Here is an 11,494-nt window from a genome sequence, read left to right on the forward strand (position 1 = left end):
AGTCTGCACTTGAGGAAGCTTATTCTCAGGCTTCCCTTACCCTATTTATTGCTCCTTTTTTTTTAAACTTTTATTTAAAATAGATTTTTTTCTCTTCCTTTTTTATTAATTTTATTCAATTTTATGTTTAATTCAATTTAATGTTATTACATGTAATTTGTTATTATATTATTATTATTAATAATAATAAATCAAATCAATTTCATTTATATAAAATATTTAACAACAACCAAAGTTGACCAAAGTGCTGTGCAAATTTTAAAAATGGCACACAAATATATATCAATATAACATGTAAACAAATACAAAACAGAATAACACCGGTACGAACAATTACATATGTAAAAAACATATCAAAATACAAAAATATTAAAACCACTACAAACAGCTAAAGGTCATTGAAAACATGTACGTTTTAAGATTTGTCTTAAAAGTATTATTATTACTTTTATTATTATTACTATCCTCTTAATCAATTTATTTTCTTCTTCAGTTGATTTACTAAGGCTAAATAAATATGGACTGCTTGATACCAGGAGTTGTTTGCTTTCTATGTTAAAACAATAAAAAAAAAGTTGCTAACAAAAAAATAAAATGACCCATTCAGGTGAAGTTTTGTGTTACTTTAAATATTTAAGATTTTTTTCTTAACCATAACATTTACTTATCCACTAGGAGTGACTATCACCAAAGGCCCCAGATACGATATTATCACAATACTTATGTCATGACACAATATTATGGCAATAAACAAAATACACTTTTGTGACATGTTGAGTATTTGGATAATATATGATGCAACTTATTACCTTCATTTAACTGTAAATGAAGTCCCTAAAGAAAAATGCAATCAAAATGTGTTTTATCTAATAAGGTAACATTTTTTTAGTCCAATCATCTCACTTCAATCATTTTATTGCAGTAAAATGCATCTAGCGGACTCAAAAAAGTAATTGATTTTATTATTGTAGTAGGCTAACAAAAGTTTGAGTTGTATTTACAACATTTATGATTTATATAAAATTATTATTATGATTATTATTATTTTTCCAGTAGTAGTAGTAATGACAATCATAGTAATTTATTAAAAAATCAGTATTTGTATTGATATATTGTATGCTGTATGGAAGACCTATTAGCAGCAACACTTGTCTGTCACCCCCTGACCCCTGCCTTTCCTTGTTTAAATACATACATACATTTTGCACTATTATTTTGAAGAGAAAACCACACTACTTCCGGTTTCTTCCTGACTGCGTGGGCTTGACAGGAATCAGTACCTTTCCATCTCAATGCAAACCGACCGGTTGTCCTCACCCAGCTCAACCGGGCGGTGTGGTCCAGGAGTGTTGACGTGCTGAAGCTGTGTGCTGACAAATGAGGAAACTCTGCAGTGTTTTATTAATTGACCAACACCTACCTCAGACACACAGCAGCTTCTTAGAGTGTGACAAGCAACATGAAAAGCAAACATAGGCAGGACCTAGGATTAACACTTCATTCTTAAAACATTTTCTGAAAAGCAATCGGATTATATCTACATTTAACAGACAACTCAGGCTGCAATTAGGCAAATGTTTCCACTGCAGAATGCTGCATTACTAAAAGGTCTTTATTTAAAGTCAACCTGCAGAAATATGCACATATACACTAAAATAAAAATAAAATAACTCCATCAACTGACCAGAATTTTCAAGGTTTTCTCACAAGCTATTATTGCATCTTAAAATGTAGTTTAGTCAAATGATGATTGTTTAAGTGGAGACATAATCAGGCAACGCAAACACAAGTTATATATTTGCATTACAGTTAAATATGGCTTGAACAAGGATGAAAAGATTTGACCCCAAGATCAGGTTTGTCATCAGCAGGCCAAGGTGTGGCCTTGTGGAGGATAAGCATCTAATGTAGAGCAGGGGTGTCAAACATACGGCCCCGGGGGCCACAACTAGTGATGGCCAAATGAAGCCTCATGAACCAATTTCTGTATTTTACAAATTGGACTGTATGTGGCCCCTGAACTAAAATGAGTTTGACACCCCTGGTGTAGAGCATTTCAAAACCATGCTGTGACATAACTGCAGGCAAATCTTGAGTCACAATTGTTGCCACAAACCATAATTAACTGTCAGCTGCACCCAGCTAACATTTGTATGTGGGTCCCATGTGGGTAGTAAATGAAAAATGGGCCCTATATTGGATTGTCCACATGTTCCATATTGGCCCCATGCAGATTGCCGAAGTAGGCTCCACATGGGTCATTCTGGGGCTACCTGGGTACAAAGTGGGTATGGGTCCATAATGGGCATCTTATCTGGGGCCCACTTGGGTAAACCCACCATGTGGGCAAATGCCATAGAGCCAATATGGAACACATGTACAATCCAATATAGGGCCCATTTTTCAGCCCATTTACTATCCACATGGGCCCCACATACAAATGTTGGCTGGGTAGATGGACAGCAGCTGAACACTGAGAGGCAGTGATGGCCAAATGAAGCCTGATGAACCACTTTCTTTATTTTCTGACCCCACCACATGGCACTCTTAGTTTAAAGATAAAGGCTGAAGGACTTGCAATGAAGTGTGCTTTCAAACCTTTGTTGACCACACAGCACCATCTGGTGGCTTCAGAAAATAAAGACAGTGGTTCATGAAGCCTCATTTAGCCATCACTACAGAGGGACTGTGCTTTTTTTTTTTTTGAGTCAACGAAACAATAGTCTGAGTGAGCAGAAGTTCGCTGCATAGATCAGCCTCTCATTGGGTGGAACGAGCCACCCGCTGAAGTCCCACCCTACCACCTCCGGTTGCAGTTTTCAACACGTCCTTTACTAACTTTTGCGGTGTTTGATTTTGCGGGGATGTAGCCATTTTTCTGTCATGGTTCGCGTCCTGTAGGCGATATTTTTGTGGGCGTGTTATACCAAAACCTGTTTCCCTCCGGCAATATTTTTGCAAGCGCGCCGTTGCTGTGGCACCACCAAGAACGACTGTGATTGGTTGAAAGAAATACAAGCAGCCGGGGCGTTTTTTTCTCCAATCTTAAAGTGAGAGTCAGCCCAGCCAGACCTTTCTTTTCTTGAGAAAGGTCTGGTGAACGAGACTAAGGAAACGATGACTGCAGAGAAACCTGGGTGTACAGTCAGGGGCTCTAACACTGTGCACATATTATCTAATACACTTATACACACCAGTGAATGTGAGTAACATGCAAACTGTCTTTAGGTGTTTTCACAGTTGCTGACTTTCCTGCATGCAGTGTTGTAACGTTATTTGTCCAGCAGATGGCAGAAGCTTGTAAAGACTCTCTGATGTTTCTCAAAGTCAATGTCAAGGCTGGCTGAGTGAAATTTTAACTTGAAAAGCTTAGATTTTAGAAGCCTTTTTAAGCCATGTACTTTAAACCCAAAGATATTATACAGTTAAAGGCAGATACTGCACTCTGCCTTTGGTCTATCTTCAGGGGAGAGAAAAAAGGATCTACAAACACATTTGTTTTACTAATCTTTTACTAGTGTGTTCCAAGAAGATAAACTTTATTTGAAAAATTTTAATTATGTAGGTCATGGTACTGAGTCCCACCCCCCACCTGAGAAACTGGAAGAAAGTTATGAATAAAATAAAATAAGTAACAATGTGTATTATTCAAAAAATATGGCTTAACTTGTGATAATATATAACATTAAAATCTAATTTGCCATGCCGGTCTTTCTAATTGTCTGCCATTAAAAAAAAGCATTCATCACATTATAAGCTGTCAGTGTTGACTGGTAGCAGTCTGACACAAAGCTGCTCTGCTTCTGAAATTTAGCTAGACTTGGAGATAAGGATTTCCTGTAACTGCTGCAGAGCTGGTGTAGTACCAAAACTGAAAGTATGCAGGAATTTCCCTTCAGGCTGTGCCGAGACAAGAAATGAAAATTAGGTTTATAAAAGAAAGCAGCAAATGCTCTGGCAGCAGATCATACCAGGTTTTGTAAAGACACACATCACTCCTCATCTAACAGGTGAGTATCAAACTACTTTACCACAACACATTACATGCATCAATAACAAAACTACAGTTAAGCTATATAATAGAATTAATAGTTATAAAACCTGTGTTTTTATCCATATTTATGAATATCTGATAGTCAGGGTAACTGCTCGGTGTAGAGAAGAAAAACTCCTAAATATAGATTGTGGTTGGAACCATGTTGGATATAAATTACTGCAAATTACAAACACATTCATACACACCAATTTTCTAACGCTGTAGCACAGGGTTGGCAAACTCATTTTAGTCCATGGGACACATTCAACTCAGTTTGATCTCAAGTGAGCCAGACCAGTGAAACCATTGCATTATAACCTATTTTAAAGTACTTTCTGACAAAACAGATGATGAACAGCCTAAAAAGAAAAATAGTGCAATTTCATGAATCTGTTTCTGTTTTTTTCCTCTCACATTCAGTCAGTCTACGACTCACTGTCATTACGTGTATTTTTCAATGCATTTTAACTACTGTGTAGTAATGCTGGCATCACCACGCCAAACTAAAATGGAAACTATTGGGAAAGCAGGTTAAGTTATCCTCTGCCTTACAAACCATTTACAAATTAAGAGTTTTGGCAGTGCCTTATCTACAGGGTTCCACCAACATTGTTTTAAGATAGATGTCTGATACAGATTATTTTGTACTGAAGCTGCTGGTTGACAATTTGGCTGCGAGGCTGGCGCTGTGAAGGAGCAAGGCGTATATCTGACAGAGAAGCCGAGGGCGCTATTGGCTGTCAACTCACTCAAAGCGGCCCGCCCTTAAATATGCAAACTTTGATCCCTAATGAAATGTGATGGATGAGTCATAGAAAGATTCACCCTTGTACAGTTGTTATGAATGTTGAAATTGAAACTGAAACTAAAATGTCCTTAAAAGGGATAGGTTAAATATTCATAAAAATAATGTAAAGTTAAAAAGAAATTTTAAAATGTCCATCATTATTTTTTCACTGACTGACTCCAGTAGGCTCTGGGGTTGTACTATTAGACATCTGTGTGACATTTCGTCATAATCAGCAAATAAATCGTTTAGTTAAGGCCAAAAACATGTTTTGTGAGGTCACAGTGATCTTTGACCACCAAAACCTAATCTGTTCATTGCTGAATCCAGGTGGACATTTTTGCCAAATTTGAAGAAATTCCCTCAAGGTCGTTTTGAGATTTCGCGCTCATCGCAATCAGATAGATTCAAGGTCATAATAACCTTGACCTTTGACCACCAAATTCAAATCAGTTCATCCTTGACTAAAGGTGGATGTTTGTGCCAAATTTGAAAAAAACATCCCTCACAATGTTCTTGAGATATTGCATTCATGAGAATGAGACAGACGGGGTCACAGTGACATTGACCTTTGACCACCAAAATCTAATCAGTTCATCCTTGAGGTGAAGGTGTTTTTGAGATATCACATTAATGACAATGGGATGGACTTACAGACAAAGAAAAAAAACAAAAACCTTTGGCTACACCTGTCACCTGCACTCCAGCCCACAAAACTTCATTTTACAAGTGAAGAATTCTTTTAAGTGGATTCACATGTGGTGCTTGACATATCATTTATGCCACTGCCCACTGACATGGTTTGAAAGCTGGTATCCAATTCATGTGCTAATGTATATGGGGTTGAAAAAAGACATAAAATCAGAATCTGTGTGTGGAATTTTGTATTGTTTTAAAGGAAGACTCTCAAAACTCTAATTCTTTTCCATTTCTGTTTTGTCAATATTTGACAGTTCTTCCACAAAATGTCTGAAACTAACACGCATATGAAAGTTGAAGAACTGGTTAAAAGACTCAAAACTTCACTCAGAACTCACAGTTTCATGACCCCCAAAAACAATGAAGAAATCCTTCTCAACAAGCTGCAGGGACTGGTTACAAATATCAAATGGAGCCCAGCGGATGCCGCAGACTTGTTTGATGCTCTTCTAAAGCGATTTGAGTCAACAACAACTGACCGATCACAGCTCCTCTCGTGGATGTTGAAGATGTTGCACTGTATAGAGATTAATTACATCACTCCGAGTTGGAAATGTCGGGCAAGAAAGAAGACACTCATTGACCTGGTCCAAGACGAGACTGTGACAGATGAAGACCTCAAGAACTGTTTAGCCGATGACCCAGAAAAGCAACTAGATGAAATTCTCGAGGAAATCCGTCAACAAAAGTTAAATCAAATTAATGAGGAGCTCTTAGATGATGTGAGAGACATTGTGTTGTCAGTCAACGAAGGTCTTACTTCACACAATGTTGGATCACAGCAGAGTGACTTGAAACAAGTGTTGCTGAAGCTTTGTCAGGCAGCTGAAAAGACTCACTTCAGACCCCGACTGACACAGATGGTGAGCTGGTGTATCATGGCTCTTTCCAAAACAGGACGGCTAATTCAAGTTGGCACTGGAGAGGGCAAGTCATGTATTGTGGCAATGTTTGCCGCTTTTCGAGCCTTGCGAGGAGAAAAGGTAGACATCATGTCCAGCTCATCAGTTCTTGCAGAGAGAGATTTGAATGAATGGCGAACATTTTATGACATTTTGAAAATCAGTGTCGACTGCAACACCAACAAACAAGCCAAAGACTTAAAAAAGTGCTATAAGTGTCAGGTTGTGTATGGTACTGTGGAAGAGTTTGCTGGAGACTGGCTTCGTCACCACTTTAATAGAATGGACATATTTGGGCAAAGAACATTTGAATGTGCAATTGTGGATGAAGTTGATTCCTTGATGCTGGATAAGGGCCTCCATGTGGTCTATCTTAGTAGCGATATGCCTGCTTTGCAACATCTCAATCCACTCTTGGCTTTCATATGGGCCACTGCTAATCAATACAACAAGATTGGCTCAGAGACAACTGTGGGGCGAAAATACCCATTTCACCAAGTTTTGCTTGAAAACATAAAGTGCAAAGGTGTTGACGAGTTCACCATCCTTCAAATGGCTGAGGATGCAGGTATACTGGCTAAAGGTTCGGTCAAGGACCTGAGAAAGAACTCAAGTCTCTTGACTGAAAAAACTGCAGGTGTTACTGCTCACCAGTTGGCAAAGTTCTTTCAGACAGTAGAGAGGAGATTCCCATCTTGCCAGTTTGCTCTGCACTGCATGAATGATGATGGAGTGATAGAGGAACTGAAGAAGGTACCACGAAAAGAAACGACTGGAAGACAGAGGGTGCCTCTGCTTTTGATCAATGGAGGCTTGTGTCAGTACATGTACTCTGATACAGAGAGTGTACAGAGAGCTGTGGAAGCAGAAATAAAACATGTCCTGTGTTTTACACCATGTGACCTGAGCCAAGATAAATGTCGCTTCTATGTCCCAGGCTTTCTGTCAGATCTGGTCAAATCTAAACTCAAGGTTTGGATTGAAAATGCATTCTATGCACAAACCATGACAATGGGCCATGAATATATCATTGAGGAACATGGGATTGTGCCTGTTGACTACAGCTGCACAGGTGTTGTTGAAAACAACATGAAATGGACAGATGGACTACAGCAGTTCATTGAAATGAAACATGCAAAGTCCAAGTTGACTGACATGACAGCCATCACAAACTATATGTCCAATGTGGGGTTGTTTCTCAAGTATGGAGATCAGATCTTTGGACTCTCTGGGACTCTTGGCCAACAAGCAGAGACTGAGACTTTGCAGAAAATCTACAAAGACATCAAGACCTGTCAGATACCTTCATTCAAACGCAGAAAGCTGTTTGAGGTAGAAGGTGTGATTGTAGATGATGAAAAAGAATGGATTGAGAAAATCTGCAACGTTGTCACTGCACAAACCAACCCTACTCTTTACAGGGATGAAAGGGCTGTGTTGGTCATCTGTGAGACCATCAATCGAGCAAAGGTTCTCCACAACACTCTAGGAGATAAAGTCTCAAACAAGAAGCTTTATATAAGCAACAACATGGACAATACTGCAATCTTTGCCAAGAAACTTGAAGCAGGAGACGTCATCATAGCAACAAACCTTGCAGGTCGTGGGACAGACCTTCAGGTCTCTGATCAGGTAAAGAGAGCTGGAGGTTTGTTTGTTGTGCAGACCTTCTTGCCAAAGAATGCTCGTGTGGAGGCCCAGGCATTTGGTCGCACTGCCAGACAAGGATCTCCTGGGTCTGCTCAACTCCTTGTCTGCTCCAGCCATCTGTCAGAATTATTCAAATTGTTGGCTTTATTAGGCAAACATCGATCTTTTCGGGAAAATACAACTAATGACATGCTAGTTTATCGACATCTTTTTGTAGTGCAACTCAGATCGTACCAAAAAAGCCCCAGTGATAAGGTATCTAAATCTTTGACTTCAACAGTGTTGAATATTTTGACAAAAATCTCTGATTCAGAAACAAAAACAGTTAAAAATTCCAGGAATGATACTGTGGAAAAAACACTAGCTCGCTATGTGGAGTGTGAAATCCCAAAGATACAGAAAAAGGAAGAGCTCTTCAGTCAGTACCTGGAAACACTAGATGAGGTGTACAAAAGCAGTAACAACAGGCCAGCAGATTCAGATTTGTCTGCACTGAATGAATTCTGGGGTATGTGGCTCCTCACAAACTTCAATGAGAAGGATTCAATCATGGATTTAAAACACAAACTAGGTGAAGACCTGAAAACAGCCAAGCAAAAACTCACAAAGAGAGAATCACCCTCATCAAACCTGCACCACTACATTGCATTTGGCAATGATCTGCGCAAAAAGGGAAATCTTGCAGGGAGTATCGAGATGTACACTAAGGCCATACAGGAGGACCACTGTTGGGCAACAGTTGCATATTATAACCGTGCTTTTGCATCTTTAGCCAAGGACAGGCATCAGGATCCAAACTGCATCAATCAAGCTCTGGAAGATTTGCAAAACGCACTCAAGTCTGTTGAGTTCTACTGTGAACAAATTCAGGTCACTCAAAGATACTCCACACAAGTCAACAACCTCTGCAGTGATTCAACCACCAGATTTGACAGTCACATGAGAGCCAGACACCAAGTGTTGTTGTCTTTCAAGGCAAACATAAATGAGGCCATTAAAACAGCACACAGGGCCAGAGACTCTGGTGGGAGTGTCAAAGTGGAGGAGACTCTTGTCTACTTCATGGTACCACTGGAGAATTTTCTGTCCTTGGCGGTCCTTTTGACTCAATCCCTGACTCACATCCGCTCCAGAGACCCTGTAAAGTTGCTCCAGCTCATCAGTCATCCCTTCTTTGACATTGTCAGTGAACTTAGGTGTCTTGAATCTCTCGGCCTGACTCATGTTTATACCTTAGATGCACAGTTCTCTCTGGGTAGATATTTAGCAAAGACACTACTTAGGATCATACGCTGAGCTCTGCATTCAGCACTGAGGCAAAACAAATCAAGGAAGTAATAGAGGAGATGATGGTGTTGTAAGGAAATCTTGTTCGCCACAAACTCTCTGGACCTAAGAAACACAGCCTAGTTCAGGTTTGCTGCAGGTTAAGTTTTATCTTTCTTTAATTTTTTTTTGCAAGTTTCATCCTAGTTTCTGTTGTTAATGCATTTTTGATGCTAAGTAATGCAGGCTCTGTTTCTACTGTGGCAGTAAATATAATATGCTATATTTTTGTAATAACTGTTGTCAGTTGAATCGAACAATTGCAAATTAATCTCTATTATGGAGAACTTCGATGACACCAATCAAATAAGTCTTAATATTATTGTAAATGTTTTTACACACACGTATATATACATAGTGCAGTTTTGAAGGAGGTTTTCCAGTTTTGCTCTATTTTTTCCTATATTTTGTTTTTATTTGATGTTTAAAAGATACATGTATTTGTTCCCTTGATTCTTTATTATTATTCATTCAAATGACGATGACAAAATAATGTGATACTGATACTGCAGTGATACTGTATTTAACGTTTTACTTTTTGGGACATATACGTGAAACATTGTGTAAAATGTGTAGCTGCAAAGTCATTGTTGATTGACACAAAAGGATTAATGAAGTAATTAAACTTTAAATTCACTTAAAGTTTACATTTTTGAAGAGCTAAAAACTGACTTTTTTTAATTACAATTTTAAAGACATTTTGATTCTGTATATTAAAAATCAAGCTATCATCACAGAAACTGGTTGACTGTTCATTTGAAATACATATTACAAAACTACACTCACACATCTATTAATTATAGATTTAAGAAACAACTCCATTTATTATTTTCACACAGTTTTGAAAGATATGAAATATTCTTCATGTGAACAGATAGAGACTTCTGCATGATGGTTGAGCAGGAACTAAATATAATGATAGCTGCTGCGCAGCAATGGTCGGGGCCGGGCAATTTTAGGCAAAATTAGGCAATACTGAGCAACACACACACTAAAACAAAGCATATCACAACATAGGAGTTACATCATATAATTATGGCATGCCCTTCAAATTGTGGATGAGTGGCTGAAGTGATCAGACTCATAATATACAAAGGAAAGAAAAAACTCAAGAACAAGAAAGTAAGAACAACATTAACTGCTAGCAATTATGAACAAACTGGCCTGATCTAGCTTAAAGCTAAATATTGTCCATGGTGACAAAGATGAAAACATGTTTTAAAATGTAAAAGTAGCTATTGGATAGACTCTGCATATTGACAAGAGACAAGGGATAACAGGGAAAAGTGTTGATAAAGAGTATTTGTCTCTCCGTGAAACTGCCTGGCTCATAATTATTTTAATCTTGGTAGTCTCTAATCCACATAGCATGATGCCTGAACATAGGACTTTCACATTAGAACGCACGTTTTGCCTTAGCTGAAGCTTGAACTCACAACTTCTGAGACTGAGGTCCGTCTTCTATCTCACTGAGCTAAATGGCAAGTGACAGTTCATGTGTGGCTTCACAAATTGACTAAGCCAAGCATCAGGGTGCCAGACAGTAGCCATCCATGCCATGGAAAAGCAAAATTCAAAGTGAAAGTTCCAAAGCTGTAGCACATATGGTTGATTTGTTATGAATTTTCAAAGTTTTGAAATTTAGAGGCTTGCTGTAGCGCCACCATCAGGACTATTGTCTTGTGTTTCCAGTTGAGGACGTCTGGCATGGGACTGGACCTTTATGAAAAGTTTGGATAGATTTCTCATATAGAAATGTTGCACGAGCTGAGGCTTGAACTCACAATCTTCAACACCAAGAACCATCCTCTATCTCACTGAGCTAACTGGCAAATGGAAAAGTCACATGTAACTTCACAAACTGACTAAGCCAGTCACCTGTGTGCAAGACAGCAGCTGTTAGTGTGTAAAGGCAGAATTCAAACGACTGTCAAAAATTCACTTATTAAGACAAAAATCCGAAAATACACAAATTGCATCTAGACAGCATGGAGATGTTGGTAATTTATTTTTAACAATGATTTATTGGCTCCATAAGTGAAAAACTGATGTTTAAAAATGCCATTTTTGCAATAAGTGAAAAACTGATGTTTA

This window comes from Epinephelus moara, chromosome 17, assembly GCF_006386435.1.
Source record: "Epinephelus moara isolate mb chromosome 17, YSFRI_EMoa_1.0, whole genome shotgun sequence".
Classification (NCBI taxonomy): domain Eukaryota; kingdom Metazoa; phylum Chordata; class Actinopteri; order Perciformes; family Serranidae; genus Epinephelus; species Epinephelus moara.